Raw genomic sequence first — 25,129 nt, 5'->3', positions numbered from 1 at the left:
AGCCCTAGACGGGAGCCAGGAGCCGGGGGCCGGGACAGGCCACCGGAGCCGGGCAGAGGACTGGGGCGGCTGCACTGAGGCGGCCCCGGGGGGACTGCAGGGTGCTGCGCACTGTGGCTGGGACGGGATACGGAACAGCACAACCTCTGTCCCCCATAAATTACAGAAAAAACAAAAAAAGCAAAGCAACACTGATGGTGTGCCCTGGGGGGGTGGGGGGGGCGCCGTAGCCTTTGTCTCCTCAGACCCTCGGCGCCATTACTGGCGCTTCTCGGGAGAAAAGAGGTGGAGCGCAGCCACAGCCGCCACATTCTCTGGTGCGCGGCTCCCAGGCGGAGGTGGGGTCGAAACCTGAATCCTTACCTAGTGGCTCCGCAACCTCACAGGTGGGACTGAAATTTGTTTACAGCCCCAGGCAGAGGGGACCGTTCTGCCCGGGTGCCTCTGTGAACCCATGCCGCTAAGACAAACGAACAAGGAGCGGAGTTCTGGAACACGGCAGGGGCAAAGGCACATGCGGCCCCCCTCTGCGAGCCCGCCTACGAAGCACAGACCTGATGCAGCGAGAGAGTAGCACTGACCGGGGGAGTGCCCCGCCCACCTACCACGCAGGACGGCGCCGAGACGCTGCGTCGTCAGGGGGCGTGACCCGCCTGCCTACCACTGCCTGAGAGGCGGCTTTGGGAGGGGGTGGGACCCGCCCGCCTATGGGCGCTGGGAGCAGCACAGACTGGGGGCTCGACTGGAGGGCCTCTGGAACCATCCAGTGGAGTTCATGCAGCAGAATGAGGGCATGAGCAGCGATAACCACAGAACAAAAAGGAGGCCCCACTCAACAGAGAGGGCAGGCTCTGGCCACCACAACACCAGTCACACCCCCAACCAAAGGGATAACAGACAAGAGGCACAGAAGGAAGACTTGGCAACCACCCATGCTTAAAAAGGACCTCTCAAAAAAAATTATTAAGAATGCAGTGTCTCCATGGGAACACATCCACCTTTTTCTTTTTTTTATAAATTTATTTTTAAAAATTTTTAAATCCCTTTAAAATTTTTCTTTCAATTTTTTATTAATTTTTAAAAACTTGTCTGAATTTGATTATTTCTCTTCTGTTACTGATTATACTGTTTTCAAATATTTTTTAATTTTTTTATAATTTGTCTCAATTTGATTTTTTATTTCTCTTCGTTTTGTTCTTCTGATATTGATTATACTGTTTTCAAATCTTTTTTTCTTTTTTTAGTTTTAATTCTGCATCTGCTTTAGATAGATAGACAGACAGACAAACCAACCCCTTCAGGACCACAGTAGATAACTGATCCTCCATAATCCACAGTACCAGAGAGATATAAGCAAAATGAAGAAGCAGAGGAACCACTCCCAATTAAAAGAACAAGAGAAATCCTCTGAAAGTGTGATCAATGAAATAGACCTTGATAATTTACTAGATCATGATTTCAAAAAAGGAGTGATCAAAGTACTGAAGGAACTAAAAGAGATTGTGAATAGACAGAGAACACGTAAAAAAGGAAACTGAAACTATTAAGAGGAGCCAATTAAAATTGTAAAACTCATTTGCTGAGATGAGAGCTGAGCTAAAGGCTGTAAAAGCAGACTACATAATGGGAGGAACAAATAAGTGACTTAGAAGACAGTACAACAGAAATCATCCTATCAGAACAGCTGAGAGGAAAACAAACAAGAAACAATGAAAACAACACAAGCGACCTATGGGATAATATAAAGTGTGCCAACCTGTGCATAATAGGAGTCCCAGAAGGAGAAGAAAGAGAAAAGGGGATTGAAAAGGTATTTGAAGAAATGATGACTGAAAACTTCTCTGGATGTTTAGGATGGCCCTGGAGATCGTCATTCTAAATGAAGTAAGCCAGAAAGAGAAAAACAAATACCATATGATATCACTCATATGTGGAATGTAAAAAAAAGACAAACGAACTTATTTACAAAACAGAAACAGACTCAGAGACACAGAAAACAAACTATGGTTACCAGGGGGAAGAGGGTGGGAAGGGATAAACTGGGAGTTCAAGATTTGTATATACTGACTAATATATATAAAATAGATAAACAAATTTATACTCTATAGCACAGGAAACTATTCAATATCTTGTAGTAGCTTACAGTGAAAAAGAATATGAAAATGAATATATGTATATTCACATACGACTGAAGCATTATGCTGTACACCAGAAACTGACACAACATTGTAAACTGACTATACCTCAAAAAAAAAACAAACAATTAAAGGGTATATGTGAAATATACCAGAAGTTTAGTGTGTATAAGTTAGAAATAAGGCAATTGGACCAACGTGTGAAGGGCTATGGTTATCAGAGGAAGGAGTTTGGGCTCTATTTAGCTGTCAATAGGAAATGTTTTTGAGTTAAAGATGACATAAAACATTTTTCTGGTATTTTCAAATTTAGTCTAATGATGGCTCAATTTCAGTTGATAACACATCTTTATATATTTTAAAGATGTTTCCAATACTTTTACTTTCTCTATTTCCTCTTCCCCTGTACGTTATGTATATTGCACGCTTCTTTAATAGCAGCAAAAAAAGAGCTGAGCGTCTGGCTGCCTTGTAAGAAAGGGATTTGCATAGAAATAGCCTTCTAGGAACAATATATTTGACAGTTTGGAATAAGCAATAAGATGTGATGATTTTCATATTGTTCCTCAATTATCTGAGAAGTAGAAAAACCATTACTTGAGCCATTGAAGTTAGAATGAACATTAGGGAATTCACTCCAGGCAGAAAATGTTTCCATCGGCAGGATGCTGAAACAGTTGATCTCATAATTATGTAACTCCTCATTTCTATTTAGCTAAACTTTATTTAAATTAATATGACTTTTGCCTGTTCCCTTGGAAGACCAGCCTCTAAAGACATTTGGTAGCTACGCAGTGTAATCTTACAGAGCACTTATTGAATTTTTCCGTCTCCTGATTCTGCTTTTAGTCCAGGATGTGCTGACATAACTTCCTATAACTCCATCTCTGCTTTACTTCGAAATGCTGTGATAATCAGCAATCTCTAAAAACTGCTTTCTGAATGGTAAGAAATGGGGTATTTCAACATTCTGAGCAAAAAAAGTAACAATGCCAGCAAGTTTACTTTCTCAGGCTCTTTCTCATAACTAGAACCAAAGCATGACCCTAGTTGGAATTTCTTGACAAATGACCTGCTTGCTTTACATTTATTAATAATAATACCGTACATGTCAGAACAAGGTTCTTAGGTTTGTTCCTCCCCAGATTTACGATTTGTTAACATCACTGACCTCAAAGTTATACTATGCGAAGCTGTCTGTATTGGTTTATGAGCAGGACTGTAATTTGTCTTAGAGTATTTCATTCTGAAGCTACAATGTGCCAAGGAAAGAGAACTTGCACACATAACTTCAAAAAATGGAAGACTATCAGAAGGGGAGTGGGGTGGGCAGTCAGTCAAGGACACAGGCAAGCCTTTGATTGCAAGGCAGCCAGAAATGAATAGGAAGAAATATTTGCATGATCTTCTGAAGCACTGAGTGTATTCCTGGTCAACTACCAGGAAATCAAGGTCCTTTCTGGAGATGTTTTTCATCACATGGGCATAAAGGCAGAGCCACGCTTACATGCATGGTGCTTTACAGCCCATGAGGCACTTCCATATATTTATCTCCTTTGGCCATTATGATAACCCCATGGGACAGGAAGACTAGGGATAATTCCAGCAGATACAGACAGAGAAAGTGAACCCACACCAAGTTATCCAAGATGAAATAATGACTAAGTGGCAGAAGAATCTATACCTCGCTCAAGACACCTCTTCTCAATCTGTGCTAATTTCATTCTCCCGGGCCCTCTCTGATCTTGAGGGTTTAGTTACTTGCTTGGCTTAAATTGTAAGTTAGTAGAAAGGGCATATCTCAGATTCTTTCCTGCTTATCCTTTGAGAAATAACCTTTAAGGAATAATTTAGTGTTTTTGATTACATCACTCATTTCAAGATCAGAGACGTAAAAACTAAATCAAAATTCTCAACTTAAAATGAAAACCACCATAAAGCACCGCATCTTATGCACTGTTCTTTCCTAACTGTGACTCATAATCATAAGTTTTCAAAACAGCTGGCCTGGATGCATCAAAACTGTCAGTGTCATTAAAGATTCCAAGAGGAGGTGAATGTTTTGGATTAATAAAGGAAAAGAAATATGGCAACTTAAATGCAATGCATGTCTGGGCCCTGAATTAGGTAGGAAGAAAACACTGTTGGAACAACTGGGAGACATTTGAATAGGGACTTCACATTTGACATTGCAGTGATGTAAATTTGCTTGAGAGTGACAATGAAAAGTAGCAGAAGGCCCTTAAAAGCTAGATGATGAAGTATATAGAAGTGAAGCTTCACGATATCTGCAAATTACTTACAATGGTTCATTACAGTGAAAATTATACAAGTATATCCAGATATACAGACAGATGTAAGTGTGTGTGCTGTGTGCGTGCACGCGCATGCGTGTGTGTGCACAGGGAGAGAGAGAGAGAGGGAAAGCAAATGTGGCAAAAAGGCAGCAAAGGAGTCCAGGTGAAGGATGATTTATGGGTGTTTTTGGTACTACTCTTTCAACTTTTCTGTTGGCTTGAAATCTTTCAACATAAAGAGTATGGTAAAAAGAAAATAGGAACACCACCACAATAAGGTTATTTTATGAACTATTAATTTGATTTGGTTTCTACTAATTTTGTATAAATTATCAATAATACTTGGAAATTTGATGAAGGTGCAACAGTGTTGGGTTTCTGTGCAAATGGGCTAAATTCCCCTATGCCTTGGGGTAGTCTTACTTTATATTGTTATTTATAGCAGGAGTATTAAGCTTTTACTTTAGTAGTAAAAAATAAATAAAGGATGGGAAGAAAGAGGAATAAGAAAAAAAAGGAAAAAAGGAAAAGCATATTTCCATGCTTTCATTTATCAGTTCTATATCTACCTAAATTTCAGCCATTTTTCAAAAATCATCACCAACACCATTTAATACAAAACACCATTAGTAAAAGCCCTCTTCTTCCTGCCTTTCCCTCTTTCTTTCTTCTCCTGGGGTCCTCTGTTATCTCATGACACAGTCCACGTGAGACTGGGCCTGAAGTGAAGTGGTTAAAAACTCTATTTCCAGCTACTGTTACTGAGGAAACTGAGGGATGAGGGCTGTAACCAGACATTTCTAGCTAAATGCTGGCAGTATTAGATCACACCTCCTCTTTCAGCAATCCCACCTCCCTTCATGGGCCCTGGAAACTTTTTCTTTTGTAACTGAGAAATGGAAAAAAAAAAAAAAAAAAAACCCAAAAGGAAAGGCCCAGAAAAAAAGAAAAGGAAGAATGCACAGAAGGCTCCGTTACCTGTTCCCTCTTCAGTCTGGTCAGAGCTTGACAAGTATTAAGTGCTGAAATGCATACGTTTTTGAAACACTTCAATAAAAAATGTGGATTCCCTAGGCATAAAAAGGGAGCAGATGAGGAGATGACTGGCACAGAGAGGGAAGAAGGGCCTCTCTTGTACCTCTGAAGGGAAGCAGGAACCCCGTGGGCATCGTGGAGAGAGGAAGTTTGGGAATGTGGAGAAACAGCACTGTGACCTGAACCCTGGCACTGTCATAACTGACGAGGCTTTTCTAGGTAACTTTACAGGTAAAGGACAGGGACTAATGGAAACTGGAGAAAAAGGGAAAGAAGAGGAAGGACACGAGTACATGCCTGCAGCTAACAGAATCATCTGTGCGCACATATTTGTGGCCTCCTCCGCGGTGGTCCTGCGTTCATTTTCGGGAAGGCCCGCTATAGAACAAACCTTTGTGTTACACTGATTTCTCATAGGCAAGAACTCTGATCCTGTATAATGGCTGAGTGTTATTTGTAACTCAAGTTCCCAGTGGGGATTTGCTCTTCCCACCCAAATAAGCACCCCCCCCCCCCCCATTCACCAGAGGATTCAGAGAACAGCGAACCCTTTTGGGAACTCGTCTTCATCCGAAAGAGGAAACACACACAGCTCTCTAATAAGGTTGGGAGGCCAGAGAGCTGCAGCCCCCACCCCCACCCCCCAGACATTACTACTAACAAATTTAGCAGGTAATCACTATTCGGCAGAATGTACTGAAAAGAAGACTATCCTCTAAGAGACATCACTCTTTAAATAAAGCCTTCTTAAATAAAGACTGTACTTAGAGCAGTCGCACAGTCGAGAAAAAAAAAAAAAGGAACTCCTGGGGTTACAAAGAAGGGTCTAAAGCAAAAGGCTGACATCCCAGAAGAGACAGAAGGTGGAACACTCCACATTAACACAATAACCCAAAGCCAGAAAAGGAACTCTTCCTTGAAAAGTAGTACAGCATATGACCTGGGGGACCCAGGGCTAAGAAAACAGCCTCTACAGCCAGACAGCCTGGTTTTGAATCCTCGCTCTGCCATCTTTCATCTGAGCGGCCTCAGAGAAGTTATTTAAGCTTTCAGTGCCTCAGCTTTCCATGTACTACAAAAATGTGAAGCTGATTTATTAAATTTGAGTCTCCATTTCACGTTTGGTAGGATTTGGTGTAGACTTGAAAAATTACCCTTTCCTGACACTTAGCTGTTTCGGCTGGATAGAAGATTAAATTATATACCTAAATGTCTACAGTGTGTGGCAATACATGGAAATTACCACGGAGACGGGGAATACCTTGACGGAACTTCTGGCGATCCCCTTCTCTCTTCCCAGGGCCTTCATTTAGACCTTTCCAAGGTTGGGATGTGCCTGAGACAAGGGTCAGATGCATTTGGGTGCATGTGAGTTAGTCTCTGTCTCTTTAGACCTTTCCTATTTTCAACCATATTTGGCTTTGCTTTCATTACATAAATTAAATAGATCTACTCTCCCAATCTTCAGAAAGGATGGAAGAGAAAATTAGCACAGTGAGATTCTGAGTACATGCTAAGTAGAATCAGATACCTGCTGACTGAGTTTAATACAAAGTCAAATATCCTACTGTTTCAGTTATGTCCAGCTGCATAGCAAACCAACCCAAAAGTTAATGGCGTAGAACGACGACAGTCATTTATTAGTATTCTCTTCCACAGATATGAAAGTGGACTCAGCAAAGCAGCTTCCCATCACGTAGGTGCTGTCATATAGCGGTGAGGCCGAATCCATCTAAATGGCTTCTCTCGCTCCCCTGTCTGGGGACTGAGGCTGGCTGCTGCTGTGCCTTCAGCTGGCGCATACACCTCAGCACCTCCACATGGCCCTCCACCTGGTCTGGGCTTCACAGCGTGGAGGCTGGATCCCAGGAGCAAAAGTCTCAAGAGGCTGAGAACCAGGCAGACATTATATTATCTGTTTTTTTTCCCTCTACCCCCAGAACTCACAAACAGTCACTTTCACTTCATTTTACAAAGACCAACAACCCCTTTCCATGATGAGGAAAACAGACTCCATAAAACGACCACAAGACAAATACGGCATTTAAACTTTTCAATGGATGGGATTTTAACAACACAAACGTGAGGAAATAAAGAACCACCAAGACATCTAAGAAAACAGGAAATTTGGGATCTTTAGAAAACTAACAGGGCTTACACAGTGTACGTGTGCACGTGTGTATAAACTGCTGACAGAGTTATGCATAAACTTGGGCTGATTATTGTTATCACTGTGCAGCTTCATGAAAGGACACATTTTGGCCAGATGATCCTCCCTTTCCTCTGTATTAAGTGAAAAAGGATGAATTTACCCAAGGCAAACAACTTTTTGAAGAATATACCATTTCTATAAATGGAAAAATATATGATTCTGGGACTTCTGGAAGACAGTGGCAAGAGAAGCATCAAGAAACCCTCGTAAACTTTTAAAGTCATCAAACCAATTTGCTAAGAAATAGCAGGGAGAAAAAAAAATAGTAAAATGCCAAATTTTGATAGGAATAGATATGATGCTACACATTATGGATAAGGTTTATGAATCATTCTTTTCTGAGGCCTTCTCCATCATTTTCATTTGGCCATCTCTTTGGAGGCATTTAGACCCTGCCTAAGCATTGGATTTGGAATTTTAGTTCTGTGGACTGTGTTGGGCCCAATTCACATTTTACGGCCCAAACGACAAAGAAAAATTCTCCCCTAGGTAGCCTTGTTTTTCAGTGTTGAAAGCCTCAGATGCAGTAACCACTGAAATGAGTCACTGGACTCCTGTATGGTCTGGAGAACCTATTCAAGGACATACCTAGAAGCAAGTCCCAAAATCTGCTAAAAACTTGTTATGCAGGATCTCTGTTAAGCTTGTCACATGACAACCCAGCTCCAGGTCTAGGAGACAGCAGTCAGGGCAATTACAAGGAAGTTTGATGTAAATCCTCAAAAACTGTCTTGCTCAAACAATTGGAATAGAATATTTTGCATTCAAAAACCCACAAGGGCGTTAAAAAAATGTAGCAATGCAGGAGAAATGGAGCCAAGTGCTGAGATGAAACCCTTTCCACCCAAACATGCTAACTTTTAGAAAAGGCAGGAAAATATCCACTTTAGATACAAATAAGACTAAAAACAGCTATTGTAATAAATAAGAGAAAAACAAAGCAATCCAAAAACAATTAAACAAAATTACAGTTAACAGAACTAAAATCAGTGTTGAAAACAGTAAATAACCTGAGACTGTGAAACTTCAAATGGAGACTGAAGAGGATAAGATGAAAGAGAACACAGAGAAGGGCGATGCTATTAGTACAGACTGATAAAGATGACAGCCAGTCTACAAGTAGCAGGTACGTGCCCCAGAAAGGAAGAAATAATGAAAATCTAATAAGGAAAACTCCCAATTTGAGAACGAGACCTCAAATTGGAAATTGAGAGGGCTCACAATATTTAAGAAAAATAACCAGAGATTAATTCCAACACACAATCTAATGAAAATTTACATTTTGAGGATTACGAATACATCCTGAAATCATTCATTTATAATAAAGAAAAAGAGACTATATTTTCACTTCAATAATAAAATTAGAACAAATATTTATCTTCCAAACCACTGAGAAAAATAAAAGCAGATAAAGCATTTTCTAGCAAGATACGTATTAAGTAAATTTACATGACAACAATAAAATAAATTACAACATAGGGTGACAAAAATAAGACTGGCTAGATCAGACAGGCTTAAAACGGCATCCAATAATTTGAAACAGAGGGACCCTCAGAACATAATGACACAAAAAGGCTTGCACTAACAGAAGAATAGATAAGGTCAAGCAAGCATGGATATATTCTTATCAAAGTAGAATTACAATAAAAAAGCTTAAACCTGGAAAAATCTGTTTTATGTTGATAAAGTCCCTTGAAACTTAAAGCAAAGGGGAAAAAACAGGAATACAGCAGAATTTTATCATGTTAAAATCACAGTAAGTCATACAGGTAAAATACATAGAATATCAGGATGTTTAAATAATGGAGTGATATCAAATTGTTTATCTTGCAGACAATATTCCTCTTTTTGGAAACATTTTGTATCATCTACAAATACTGATTATATAAGATACTATAAAATATGTTTTAAAATTTATCTCCAAATAATTTATTTATGACATTCTCATATCACAACTAATAATGATGGCAGTTAGTAATGCATATAAAAGATAGAGGAAAAAGACAGAATTTTGCTAAAGACTGAACACTCCTAAATAATCTCCAGGAGATAACGCAAGAAGATTAGAAAATAATCAAAAGGAATATTACAATGCAAACCAGGGCTATTGTATCCACAAACAAATTTATGCCCTGAAATGCTTTTATTACAAAAATAAAGAAATTCCTTTTTATTGTCTGACTTAGACCAAAAGACAGAGACTTACACAAAGGACAAAAGGTCAACCTGAGAAAGTGTGAAAAAGGCAATAATAAAAGATAAAAAGAGAAAGAAATTAATTACCAAAAAAGTAGAAGCGGGATTTATAAATTAATTTAGGAACTAGGGAGAACACTAACATAATAAATAAAGTCCTAGTAAAACTAACCTAAAAGAAAACCAAGAATTTATAAAAGACACAAAAGGAGAACTGAAGAGTAAAAAGAACAATTTTAAAGTTATAAGAAAATACTAATATAAAAATCTGTCATAAAAGAGATAGAAGAATCCCATGTGGAAAAAGTACATATGGAAAAAATAAAATAAAATAAAATGGTATTCACAATATCCAGGGCATGTATCAGTTAAACCTCAAAAGTCCATATAAAGTGAAACAGGAAAATAATTTATAGGCTAATAAGGAAAAAAAGCAGACTTGTGTAAATAAAAATTCCATTCACAAGAGTCAAGATCCATTCCTAATAATACTATTAAAAACTGGGATAGGTTGTTTTCTCAGCATCAAAAATCTATTCAAAATAACATTACATATATATAAAATTTATTAGACTTATTCCCCATATAATAAGAAATAGAATAGATATGTTCTCTATATCTTTTGTAGATAATATTGCTTTGATGATATGATTAGCAAGGCATGATACAAAATTAAAAAGCCTAAATTATTGAGAGGGAGAAATATAATTATATGTAAACATCTGCATATGGTTTGACTACATCTCTAGAAAACCCAAAGATAATAACTAAAATCTGTTAGAATTAAATAAACAAATTCAGCAAGGAGACAGAGCAGTCCTTTCCAAACTTAAAAATATCTCCAATACATTTCTGCTTTAAATTTTCTCCTTTCAATAGGGCCTGCTTATTAAAATATGCATAGATGTGGGGGAGGCTACAACAAATTGTTGCCTGGGACACATACAAAAATTAGGAAACTTGATTAGTTTCCTAGAGCTGCCATACAAATACTACATACTTGGTGACTTAACACAACACAGATTTATTCTCTTACAGTTCAGGAGGCTAAAAGTCTGAAGCAGGACCTTGCTCCCCATCAAGTCTCTAGGGAAGACTTCTTCCTTCCCCCTCTAGCTTCTGGGATTCTACCAGTAATCCTTGGCATTCATTGGCCTTTAGCGGCATCACCCCAGTTTCTGCCTTCATCTTCATGTGGCTTTCTTCCCTCTTGCGTGTGTCTGTGTCTCTACACCTCCCCTTATAAGGACACCTGTCTTTTGGGTTTAAGGCCCTTCCCAATTTAGTATGATCCCATCTTAACTTGATTGCATCTGCAAAGACCCTATTTCCAAATAAGGTCCCATCCATAGGTTTTTGGTGAATCTGAATTTGGCAGGGGAACAGTATTCAACCCAGTACAGAAAGCATCCCTAGGTAGTGGTCAAAAAGGCACACATTTCCAGTTATAAGATAAATAAGTCCTGGGGATGTAATGTACAGCATGGTGACTATAGTTAACAATATTGTATATTTAAAAGTTGCTGGGAGTAGATCTTAAAAGTTTGTATCACAAGAAAAAAATTCTTGTAACTATGTGTGGTAATGAATGTTAACTAAATGTACTGTGGTAATCATTTGACAATATATACATATATCAAATCATTAATTTATACACCTAAACAAATACGATATTATATGTCAATTATCTCAATTTAAAAAAAAATCCCTAGCCTGCTTCAATTCCACCTATTTTCATGTATATCAATCAAATCTCTTGTCTTTGAAACTTGCTCTCAGCTTCCATCTAACCTCAACTTATTCAGTAAGATCACCTACACTTGTATTATTTACAACAGCCTGGATTGTGACCCTATATCTGGATGGAAGTTCTCACATTTGCATATCAGGGTCAGAAAAATGCAACTTTAAGAAAGAGACAACACTCTTTTTTTTTTTTTTTAACTAGTGAGTCTTAATGCTCACCATGCATCAGAATTAACCTGGTGATATTTTAAGAACACAGTTGCCTGCTTCACTCTGACCTTCCAGACTGATTCTATTGGGTGGAGATGGGGCCTAAGAATCTTCAAGAGCCTACCACCCTATTTGATTCTAATGTACAGCTGAGGTTAAAAGCCACTATCCAATACTTTAATTGTGTCTCCAATACAAATGAACAGAATAATCATTCAGGAAATGTGGTCAATGTAGATTCACAACAGTAAGAAAACACATAAACTTAGTCCATATAATTAACATATAAAATACATTCTATGAGTATATAAAAAGTACTAATAACTGTATACTTTGTTATATATATAGTATGCATTATACTATATATAGTATACATTATACTATATATATATAGAGAGAGTATACAAAATATATAAACCCATATGCATATGTATGGCATTAGACTGATGGCCCCAAATTGCTGATCATCTATTCTAAATGGAAATTCAATATAACAAAGATGTTAACAATCAGCCAAGGTTATAGGGTTGGATTTAACAAATCAATGATCTGTGACATACTCTAGGAAATGCTGGTACTGATGGAGGGTGGAAATCAATGATGGCTTCAGTCCTATGGAAGGTGTTTAGCATTAAGATGGACTGTAAGAGGGTAGGGAAGGAAAAACATAGTCATGTTAATATAGCCTAATAGTCAAATCTTTTATTTGCAGAATAAAAAGAATTAAGTATTTATAGCTAACAACACTGATATATCCCTGTCCTCTAGGAATTCAGCCTAGCGAAGGAAGAACAAAACAAAATAAATATTAAAATGTAATGTATTATATAAAAGTAACATTTCAGAATATATTAACGCTTAAAATGTACAAACCTTCTGATCTAGAAATCTCAGTTAAGGAACTCTAACGAAATACAGTTCTGTGTAAAGATAGTTGTACAAAAATGACTGTGTGAACATTACTAATGGGGAGTGGGGAGGCAAAGAACAGAAAAGAGAAAAATGAAAATCACTGGTAAGGGGCAGATTGAGTAAGTTATGGAACATTCATCCACAGAGAGACTGAGTAAAAGTCATGAAAATAAAGCATATTGCATGACCATATTTTTGTTACAAATATGAAAACATTTTAACTCATTAAGACGGAAGAGTTCAAAGCAAGCTGCGTTGTGTATAATGCATTACCTTTTTCCAAGTACACAATTTTGTTTGCTTCTGACAAAAGATATATGTATTGCTTTTGCAATTTAAATATTTAATAGAGTAAATTTAAATAAGAGCACACACTGTGATAGAAAGGGACGCTTACTGAGGCACGTATTATGAAAGCAATTATGTTATGCAGTTATATTTCTATTTCAAATTGATTGGGACTGTTGTGTAGATACCAACAGAATCTTCAACTATTTTTATATCAGTATCAGTTGAGATAGACAATAAAAATATAAAACACCATTTTCCAAGGGAATTTGCATAGGAGAGGAGATGGAAACCTGCTTGAAAATACTTTATTTGGTAAATTGGTGATTTTTACCCAAGATTGAAATCATATGGGTCTCATTGTTCTTTCTTCCAAAATATACTGTTGTATCTGCCTTTTTCATCGGGACTAAACCACTAGATTTACCATTGCTGTGATTATAATGCATTGAGAGTCAAACACATGAGCAATTTACAAAAAGCCATGAGGGATTTACACACATATGCTAATAATCTCCCTTATTCCAGAAGCTTCAGTCCCTCCTCAGTCCTGAAAGCCAGCAGTGGGCCAAAGAGATTCACCTGAGAGCATTAAGCAGAGAAAGAAACAGAGAAGAACCTCCAGTAATTGCTCTATGACAGGTGCTTATTCGATCAGAGGTTTTGCCCAGCGAGTGCGTAAGTGCACGTCCATTAGCACCTCACCAGCATTCTTCAAGGCATGGCCATTTTATCACAGAATTCCAGTAACAAATTCAAACAGTCCATTGTTGCTTCCATAAAACAACTCTACATTTTATACAATTTTGGAAGCTGATTATTTAGTGTTAAATTTGTAACATTAACTCTTTATTAATGTGGGAAATATAATTTAATCAGTATAAATTATTTCCCATGTATTATCCTATCAAACAATTTTTAATGGACATGCACAAACAGACCCCTCCATAGGTGGTTTCTGTTGTTTTCGTTGTTGACAATGCTGTTGCATGCTTTCTACTGGATCAGTTCTTAAAAATCAGAAATCAGTTGTAAGTCCTAAAATCAGAACTAGGTTTTATAAATATGCCTTATTACAAGACAGTGTCCTTTTTTTTTTTTTTTTTTTTTACAGTAGCAATCTTTCCATTTTTAACAATCAAATGACATTGCCTTCAGAGAAATTCCAGCCGGTAAGCAGAATAGAATATTTCCAGGGAAATGAGGAACTTGCATAAATACGGGCGTGGCTTCCAAGTTAAAGCTAATTCCAGTTTCATAAATTCAATTTTTGTTCTCTGAGGTCATGAACTTACAGTAAAACCAAAGGCTAGTTTTAAAGCAATATTAAGCCTATATATGAATTTGGATAAAATCTATGCAAACATGAGTGATTTCCACTGAATTATACTATATTTGCAAGATGGGGTTAAAATCTCTATTTTGGCACCCATTTCAATGGGTTTGTACCCATGAGGGCTACATCAAATAAAAACCTCTGCCCAAATTCACTCTGGAGTGAGGCTGTCAGATTTCATACAGTTTTCATTGCCAATAGCAAGGACTTCTCAGAGTAGACCACAAAGTTAGCATTTTTCAGAGCTGAAGCTTACTCTTAAAAGATATTTAACTTTGGAACAAAAAGTCAAACACCTATGTCCAAATCAGCTCAAATATATAAATTTCATATATAGAATACATTGGTTAATTATATTTGAAGACAATTTTAAAAAGGTTTACATTGTTTTTTCTAGTACTACTTAGGAAGAGCCCAGGACTTTCCAAGTAGCTTATCTTATGAATCACACAACAGTATTATGAAATAGCTCTAATTCTATCTTATAGTTAAACCAAAAAAGTTATTAGTCAAAGGGTATAAAATTTCGGTTATAGGAATTGAGTATGTCCTAAATCTAATATATAGCATGGTGTCTATCTTAACAATCCTGCACTGAATACTCAAAAAATCTACTGACAGGGTAGATCTTATCTTAAATGCTCTTATAACAAAATGATAATAATAAAAAGAAAGAAATTTCTGGACATGATGGATATGTTTATGGCATAGATTGTAATGATGGTTTCATGAATGTATACTTATCTCCAAATTCATCAAATTATATACATTAAATATATACAGCTCTTTGACAGTCATTCGTGTCCTTATACTTCAATAAAAATATACATACAAAAAATAATAATAAATAATAATAATAATAAAGCAGGACAATTTCAGGAACCTTTGTAAGAAACACAGCAAATCTGAGTTGTAAAATGCAGAACCACAACTTGAGAATCTGTTTCTATTAGCTTTTAACTTTCTTTTAGTAAGTCTATGATTCCATTCCTTAACCTAAAAGAAATGGAATTCTGAAAACACCAGCCCATGCCAAGTATACATGTTTTTGATCCACTTTAAATGAGGTAGTGTTTGGATGGAACAGAGAGCCAACCTTAAGAAACAAATAGATAAGAAGAGAGTGAACATTAAAAATTTAATTAAAATATTGCATAAAATGTTAGAGCAAATACCCACAGGGAGGGACTGTTCAGAAGAGAAAAATTCAGTTTTGGAAGAGATGGCCTAGACTGCTTTGTGTAAAATGTGATGTTTCCTTAACTATACAGCTCTCCCAGATTAAGAGAGCCCAATTCTAAGATCATCCCTCAAAGTGTGCCTTCCCCCTCTCTGTTCTTCAGTGTGACAGTCCTCTCCCTCCACAGTTCTTGGGGAATTTAAAATCTAAGTAGTTGATTCACCACCTGACAAATGTATCTCTACTCTGCCTGCTCCAAAATGAAGTTCTGCAGAAGAAATACGATTCAAAACCCTGAGCAGGGGATGGAATAACTATCAACTTGAGGTCTAATCTTCAACTTGGACTTGAATTTCCAGAGGAAAATATTCAACCAGTCTGGACCTGAACTTGTTGGTCTGGTTCCTGCTATAAGGTAACTCCAATATCTGAGTCAGCCTAAAGGAGCTACAAAAGCATGGGCATTAAGTGGAATCTGGTTACCCCAGACAGAATCCCCATTCATTTGAGCAGTCTGGAGTCAAAAGCAACATCCAAATCCAAAAAACACATACACAGTTCAGATTCAATAATTCTACAGATGTGGTTACAAAGTCGAGTTAAAATTTTAATTTTTGTTTTCTTTCCTGGCTAGGAGGAAGGGAAGTTGTTCAAGAAGTTTAATGAAACAAAGCAGAGAACTAAACTCACAAGCCCCAGGCATTTTATATATATACATACATGCACACACACACATACATACATATATATACATGCACATATATAACCTGGGAATTCCTCGCACCCAAGTAAACTATGATCATCCAGGCTGAATGCACTCTGACTGATATCCAGTGCACACATGCTCAGCAGACTTTCAGACCTCAGAGAAAACATGAGTACTCAGGACATTTATCTCTTGAATCTGGGTGGCTTCCACATTGGCAAGAACTCAGTCTCAATCTGCTAAGAGAACTAATAAAGTACGTAAGACTTGACTTTTTAAATAGCTGTACCAGCCAACACCTTTGTTTGACATCCAACTTAGAGTGGAGCCTGTGGCCTTAACATTTGGCTGTATAAAGAGAAAGAATCCTTTTCTCTCTGAACTCTCTAATTCATCATTATGGCTCCTCTGCCAAGGCAAGCTTTTTTTTTTTTTTTCAGGCCATTTTTAAAGAACTGTTTCACTTGGTTTCTCCTCCCATCTCTCTCCTCCATTCTCTTCACTTTCCACTCTCTACTTCCAAACTCTTGTTACAATTCTCAAAATACCATACTAAATCAAGGAAACATTTTGGGGACAATCTGAGGGGACAGTTATACAAAAACAGTGGACATGTGATTTCTGTAAATGACTAGATTATTTACATCATCTTCCAAAACCACTTGTGGTAGTTCCATGAAGAGTTTGGAAAATGCAACCTACTGTGTCATCTCTATCCAGTGCTGTATCTCTGTTCATTCTGTACTGGGGCATCTTGAAGGTGCTCATGGTCCTCTGTTCTCTGTATATCAGACAAAATGGGAGTGAAGTATTTCCTGCCTAATTCATTATGCGAGGTATTCTATGTGTTTAGAGCAATCAAAATTTGCTAAGGGAAATTACTAACATTCTCCAAAGACTGATAAGCGTCTAGAAAAGTTTCCAGAGCCATTTTCTCTTTGGGGATTTTGTTTTATCTTGCTTTTCATTCGCATGTGTATGGAAAGTGAGAAACAATTCTACGTGTATCACTGGAAATACTGTTAAAGGTGAAAAAAGTTTATAGAGGATATACAAGATGGATCAAACATTTAATGAGCACTTTCCTCACATCTTTCAACTTACTATAGGTTTCTTGACAAACTCAGTAGATGTCTCTGGACAGGATTCTTTTCTTAAAAAAAATATATACTTGTGGGAAATGTCCAGATAGATCTTAAGAACTCAGGTATGTAATATAGAGATGCACTGTAGTACACAGGAAAGAATATCCTGTGTAAGAATTAAACATTTATACAAAGCACCTTGTAGATGGTCTACCTTTCATGGCATCTATTATTTTTTAATTGAAGGATAATTGATATACAATATTACACGGATTCAGATGTACAACACAGTGATTCAATATTTACATATGTTACGAAATGATCACCACAATAAACCTAGTTACCTTCTGTCACCATTTATTATGATTACCAGCTCTCTCTTAGTTTTTAAAACTAGATACAATCTATTTAGATTTTTGAATTATTTAGCTATAGCTGAATAACTAATCACTCCAAAACTCAGTGACTTAAAATACCAATCATTTCTTATTTTCCACTAGTCTGTGGCCCAGATGTGCAGTTCTGCTGACCTAGGCTGGGCCCAGCTGATCTCAGCTTGTTGATGAATGCAAGTTAATGTGTTTGAGGCGCCATGAGGCCGAACAAACCTAACTGTCGAAGTCTGGAGCAGAGAAAGGTTTATTGCAAGGCCAAGCAAGGAGGACAGGGTGGTTTATGCCCAAGAAAACCCCAAACTCCTTGAAGATTTCCAGCAAAGCATATTTAAAGGCCAGGTAAGGATAAAGAAGTTGTGGAATATATACACAGTGGAATGAAAAATAATAAAAAATGCCATTTGCAGCAATATGGATGGACCTGGAGAATGTCATTCTAAGCGAAGTATGCCAGAAAGAGAAAGAAAAATACCATATGATATCACTTATATGTGGAAACTAAAAAAAAAAAAAAAAGAAAAAGAAAGACAAATGAACTTAGTCACAAAACAGAAACAGCTCACAGACATAGAAAACAATGGGGGGAAAAGGGGTGGGAAGGGATAAACTGGGAGTTTGAGATCTGCAGATACTAATATATACATAATATATATAACATAATATATATATATATAACAAGGTCCTACTGTATAGCACAGAGAACTATATTCAATAGTTGGTAATAACCTACAATGATAAAGAATATGAAAATGAATATATGTATGTATATACATGACTGAACTATTATGCTGTACACTAGAAACTGCCACAACATTGTGAACTGACTATACGTCAATAAAAAAAGAGAAATAAATAAAAATAAAGGTCAGGTGAGGTGAGGACGGGTCACAAGGTAGGTGCTCAGCTGGTGCACAATTCTCTGGCTGGTTGATACTGACGGAACAGGGCGGTCACACTAGCAGCCCCTAGGTGCCAGAAGGTCTGGGGGCCACCTGCTCAAGTAGTCAACTTCCTCCCTTTGATGGTGGATTTTAGCATCTGGAAAATTCAGGGACTATACATGAGATACTATTAGCTGGGTACTTCAGAAAGAAGCTTCAGCAAAGGATATGAGGGAAGGGTCTGTTCGGGGAAGGTCCCACAGGGTCCAGCTCGGTTATAAGCTGGGCTTGTCCCTGCATCGGCATTCAGCTCACAGGTTAGCTGGAGGCTCAGTGCTCTAAGATGGCATAAGCCATGTGACGAGACTCTGCTCCACCATGGCAGTCTCTCCCATGGCAAAAGCAAGGGTCGAAGAGATTGAGTAGAAACTTGCAAGACCTCTTGAGGCCTCAATTTAGAGTTGACATGCCATCATCTCCACCATCTGCTTTGGCCTAAGGAAATGTTAAGACTGGCCTAGATTCAAGTGATGCGGAACGAGACCTCACCTTTGTGTAGAAGAGCTGCGAAGTTAAACTCCAAATAGCAAAGATACAGCGAGGGGCAGACTGTCAGGGTCATTTTTGCAATCAACCTACTAGTTGATCTAGTAACAATGGACACAAAAATTTGTAATAAAATTTGTGAAGCTTCCATATGCTATTTGAAATAGTTTTCTTTCTTACCAAATGTCAAGATTCCTCAAGCTTGAGTGCTCTAGATAGAAGTCAAAGCAACTTAGCAGTTCAAGTCCATTAAGTTTGCTTTCTTATGGCTGGTTCTTTTTTTTTTTTAAAGGAAAAAATGTTTCTGAAAATGTATTACTATAATTTAGCCTCCACATTATAATTTACTATATACTTTTTGGTGAAAATTCTCTGCAGTGTCTCATTTGTTGGGTTTTGGGGTAGTTATTACCTATAATGGAGCTACTGATTGCTCGAAGGTACCTGACAAACCAAAAATGTGTAGGTTAGAGATGAAATTTTATCTCTAAATAGGAACAGGAATTTCAAAGCATAGCATGGGCTTTTGCATGGAAATATGTATACTATCCTTTATATAATCCTTTACATTCTTTTAATATTGTCTTTTAAGTGGATGCCCACAAGTCCCCAGTTTCTGGACCCACAAAAGGATGTTGAGAACAAAGAAAAGTGCATCTCCTACAGTTCACTTTATAATGTAAGGAAGCCTAAGTCAAGGGACTCCAGAATTCTTCAAAACTATTGAACTAAATTTGTTTCCTTTGGCCTCAAAATACTGAGGCAAGGCCACTGCATACAGATGGTTGAGCACAGTGAACTTGCAATGAAGTCCTTTACGACATCCACCTCTTCAAAGTTTACTGTATCAATGAGGAAAGAATGAAAATTCTTATTTTGAATCTCAAGTCTTCTCGGCAGGTGTAAATCTCAAGTGTGATGGCTATTTCTAGATGTCTGCTGATTGCTATAGGCAAAGAAATTGCCAAGGCAGTGTCACTCTCTGAGCCAGCCAGCCAAGGAAGTACGTTCTCAGCCCTGGAAATCCCACACAATGGTCTTATAATCCCTTTTCTCAAAATGTCAGTCTGCTAAAAGAGATCTGAGTGTTTCAGCAACATCCATAACACTGACTGTAGGGCCTTGAAATAAGAGATTTATCTCCTTATCTCTTTATTCATAAAAATACATTGAATGAATGCATTCATGAGGCCAAATCTGCACATACACCACGTTATGAATGAAATAATTCTTGTCAAATTATTCAGAGGCATTTTGTGGGATTCAAAGAGGGAAACGTCTGCCCGAAGATCAGTGAAACATATCAAGGCATGACCTATAAAAAGTCAGTAAACTTCTGTGCATTAGATAAGAACTGTTTATTTTGTTCCTTCGTTGACAAGATGATGATTTATGGCCCCAGTTCTCACATCGTCAGCAACTTTCATGGAAGGAGAAGAGGGCTATTTCAGGATTGCAGTCAGTATTATTTTTATTACAATGTATCCCGATGTAGAAAAGTCTTAAATCACAATGGTGAGTGAAGCTTTTTTCTTCACAGAAATCATGAAGAATAAAGGCTGGCCAGTTCTTAAGATGCTACACCACACACAAAATACCAAGTGTTTTATCCAGACAAAATTTTGCTTGGCAAAGAAATTTTATACCATTTGAAGATCTTTGAATATTCCCAAAGAGATGTACAAAAATAGGAATTCTTCCTTAATGACATTAGTGTGCACAGAGCAGATGAAAACCAGAAGCTGGCTTGACTCAGAGACAAGAGCAATCTCTTTCAATTGCTGCCAATTCTTCTATGACCTTCTTCTAAGTTACAAAAGAAATGTCACTAACTCGAGTTCATGACACTGGATGACCAAGGCACTGCTTCTTATTTTTCTCTTGCTCCTGGTTACAAATTATCCACTACTTCATCAATTTCTTTCAGATTGTGGCTTCCTTTATTAAGGGGTGCTCTGAGCTGCATTCAAAAAAGTTTTTTCCCCCAAAATAAAATGAACTTATTTACAAAACAGAGACAGACTCACAGACATAGAAAACAAACTTTACGGTTACCAGGGGGAAGGGAGGTAGGGAGGGATAAACTGGGAGTTCAGGATTTGCAGATACTAACTACTGTATATAAAATACATAAACAACAAGGTCATTGTATACCACAGGGAACTATATTCAATACATTATAATGGTTTATAATGAAAAAGAATATGGAAAAGTATTTATGTATAAATGAATCACTATGCTGTACACCAGAAATTAACACAATATTGTATATCAAAAAAGGAAAAAAAAAGTTTTAATGTGGCAACCCACGATTTTTTTAAATTTCATGCATTTCAAGTTGAAAATTCTTCTCACGGGGAAGACATGTGGAAGTCAATATACCTTCGAGGTGGGAAAATGTCATATGTAGGCAAGTCCATTGGCTTCTTTTTCCCATTGTCAAGAAACTTACCATCTGTGAGTGGTACCTCACAACAGTGCTTCAAGAATAGGATACGTGAGTTTCTTTCCCATTTCTCTTTTTAACACTTTCTAATTAAGCTGACCAAATGCAAATGAAGACAGATGTCCCCTAGCATAATGTCAGGATATGTATAATTCCTATAAATGGAAATCTATTGTACCACATTGTAACATCATAAAATGATGATTACAACTGTATCCAAATTATAGAGTAGCTTCTCCTACCATAGGATGATTGTTTGGACAAAAAGTTGCTTCCATAGCATGATTTGATACAAAGGTAATTTATTTCAAAAAATAATTTTCACTGAAACAAGAAAGATATCAAAAGAAAAAAATATGTATAAGTGAATGGGGCTTGTGGACCACTAATTAAAAACCTCTGTTCTAAAACAGGCCCTCTATTCTTTCATTATATTTTCAAAGTTTTTGAAGCAAAAAAGGGCTTAAATTCTCATTTTAATAAGCTCCCCCCTCTGTATTTGGCAGCATGGAACACACCCTCTATTAACTATGGGGAAAAGAATAATCCTTTCATTTTAACCTGGCTTACATCCACATCTAGGGAACTCTTCAGTCCTTTATTAGCTAAAGCACAGTATTAGCTGGATGTTTCCAGGACACTGCTCTATACTAATAATTGATAACCATGATAATGACTATGTGGTTCATAAAATTTATAAAAGATCAGTGAATCATTAACAAAAAAAAAAAACACCCTGAATTGTGCACAATGTATTTTTAGCTTGAAAACCCTTGTGATTTTAAATATTCTGGCATCCTCTACCAGCTAATGTCTTAACCAGCCAGTGCAACTTAACCCTTTCTCCTCTAAGGATTACTTCTGGCAGAAAGCACCTAGCACATACTAGCTTCTTTTTGGATATCCTGCAGATAAGCATTCTGCAAACATGTTGACCATGACCTCAAGTAAGGAATGCATTTTATTTATGTATCTAAAACACTGGCATGTGCATATGTGTATAATTTAACTACATTAGCCATAAAACCATTCTTATCATTATTAAGTGAAATACACTCTATTTTCTATTAAATGCTAGTCTATTACATTATGCTTCATCTATTATATTTCATGTTAATGCCAATAAATTTATTTAACCCACCAATGGGCTGCAACCTACAGTTCAGATGATACCAGCCTAACCCCAGAAGAACATATTTTTTCCCTGCAAGAATTTACTTGTTCATATGCATCTCTAGAGCTTGTCCTTTGAAAAGGAGGCATCTTTATTTTCCTGAAAATTTACAATTCTCAATTAACAGGAACATTCTATTATCCAGAGCACATTATTCTTTAGATCGTCATCCTTAATAGAATAATTATTATCATTGTTAGGAAATTTGTATATTTCATTCTAGTATTTACAATAAGCCTGACATGTAGGATGTCTTATACCCACTTTGTATCTGAGGAAACCAAGGCTCAAACAAGTAAAATAACTTGTAAAATAAATGACAATGCCAGGGTGTGACCTCAAATTCCTCTGACCCCAGTGCCTCAAGTGGTCATTGCCCTCACTGCCTGGCCTCTGACTTGGCTATAACAAATAGGCAACTGCCATTTTCATGGACATCCACGAAATAAATCTTTCAAACACAGGTTAAAGAAATAGGATTTCTCCTCTGTTTCGCTATTCATTTGCTCAAGACACTTTTATTGAAAATTCTGTTATGCACAATGATGATACACAGAACGCAAACATAGGGACCCTTCCACTAAGAATCTTAAAATCTTCTAGTTAAATCCCATGATGAAAAGACCAGGCAAGTGACCTGGGAGCACAGAGACTGACTGACTTGTGGATGAATTAAATTTTTCAGACATTTGTGACTATGACACATAGTTAAAGGAATGACACTGGGTCTGAGCCATGAATGATACAAAGGATTTCAATGGGAGAAAAAGAGGCAAGACTATTTCCCTATACAAAGAGCTTCAGACAAAGTATCAAGTCTCAAGGAGGGAAGTGGGAGAGACCACTGAGTGTTTAGAGCCTCTGAGCAGGCAGCCCCATACGGGAAGAGAATCAGAGAGAAGGATGGTAAAGTGGAAAATGAATTCGGAAATTCAGGAATCAGCCACAGTCTTCAAAGGACTGAATAAGAAGAAGCTTGTACTCTATCATTCTCTGTCCCTTACTTTTTCTTTTTGTTTTTTCTTATTTTACAAACTTCACATTAAAAATAGGTTTTCAAAACAAATGACAACCTACTGAATGGGAGAAAATATTTGCAAATGATGAGACTGACAAAGGCTTAGTTTCCAGAATATATAAACAGCTCATACAACTTAATAACAAAAAAACAAACAACCCAATCCAGAAATGGGCAGAAGACCTAACCAAGCAATTTTGTAATGAAGACATACAAATGGCCAATAGGCTTATGAAAAATTGCTCAATATCACTAATCATCAGATAAATGCAAATCAAAACTACAATGAGGTATCAACTTACACCAGTCAGAATGGCCATCATTCAAAAGTCCACAAATGATAAATGCTGGAGAGGGTGTGGAGAAAAGGGAACCCTCCTACACTGCTGGTGGGAATGTAGTTTGGTGCAGCTATTGTGGAAAACAGTATGGAGATTCCTCAAAAACTAAAAGTAGAGTTATCATATGATCCAGCAATCCCACTTCTGGGTACATATCCAGAGGTAACTCTAATTCGAAAAGATACATGCACCCCAATGTTTATAGCAGCACTATATACAATACCCAAGACATGGAAGCAACCTAAATGTCCATCAACAGATGACTGGATAAGGAAGTTGTAATATATTTATACAACGGAATACTACTCACCTATAAAAAACAATAAAGTAATACCATTTGCAGCAACGTGGATGGACCTGGAGATCGTCATTCTAAGTGAAGTAAGCCAGAAAGAGAAGAACAATACCACAAGATATCATTCAAATGTGGAATCTAAAAAAAAAAAAAAAAAAAGAAAGAAAAAAAAAAGACACCATGAACTCACCTACAAAACAGAAATAGACTTGCAGACATAGTAAACAGTCTTATGGTTACTGGGGAAAGGGGGTGGGAAGGGATAAATTTGGGAGTTTGAGATTTGCAAATGTTAGTTACTATATATAAAAATAGATTTAAAAAAACAAGTTTCTTCTGTAAAAAAATAGCTTTTGACTCTACTTCCATCAGTCTTCAACTAGTAAAAAAAAAAAAAAAAAAAAAGCATAGTCCAACAAATACAGCTATATTCAAACAATTAAACTTGAACCATTATACAGAGTGGCTATAAAACCTGGAAACATAGGTGAATATATGTAACGGTGTACACACACATATACAGGCTTACTCACAGTGCATTTCAACACATACTATGTTGAACGATGTTAAACGAACACGTTTTCCATACTTTATGACCACCGAGTATATAGCTCTATTCCAGAAATAGTTTTCTATGGCTTGGCCATAATATACGGATATCAAAACCTATACCACATACTCATTCACAGTGGGGA

The 25,129-nt window shown here is 37.1% G+C and overlaps 1 long non-coding RNA gene across 1 annotated transcript in view; it reads right to left on the bottom strand.

Annotated features, from left to right (window-relative positions):
• LOC123613592 (uncharacterized) overlaps positions 1-24,574 on the bottom strand; it is a 430,490-nt gene extending 405,916 nt beyond the window's left edge. Inside the window, exon 1 of the long non-coding RNA XR_012506248.1 lies at positions 24,450-24,574. This is a non-coding gene — a long non-coding RNA (uncharacterized LOC123613592). The remainder of the gene's footprint in view (positions 1-24,449) is intronic.
• Between the last annotated feature and the right edge of the window lie 555 nt (positions 24,575-25,129).

This window comes from Camelus bactrianus, chromosome 4 (assembly GCF_048773025.1).
Source record: "Camelus bactrianus isolate YW-2024 breed Bactrian camel chromosome 4, ASM4877302v1, whole genome shotgun sequence".
Lineage (NCBI taxonomy): Eukaryota > Metazoa > Chordata > Mammalia > Artiodactyla > Camelidae > Camelus > Camelus bactrianus.
The sequence above is the reverse complement of the archived record's forward strand: the minus strand, read 5'-3'. Positions and strand labels throughout refer to the sequence as shown.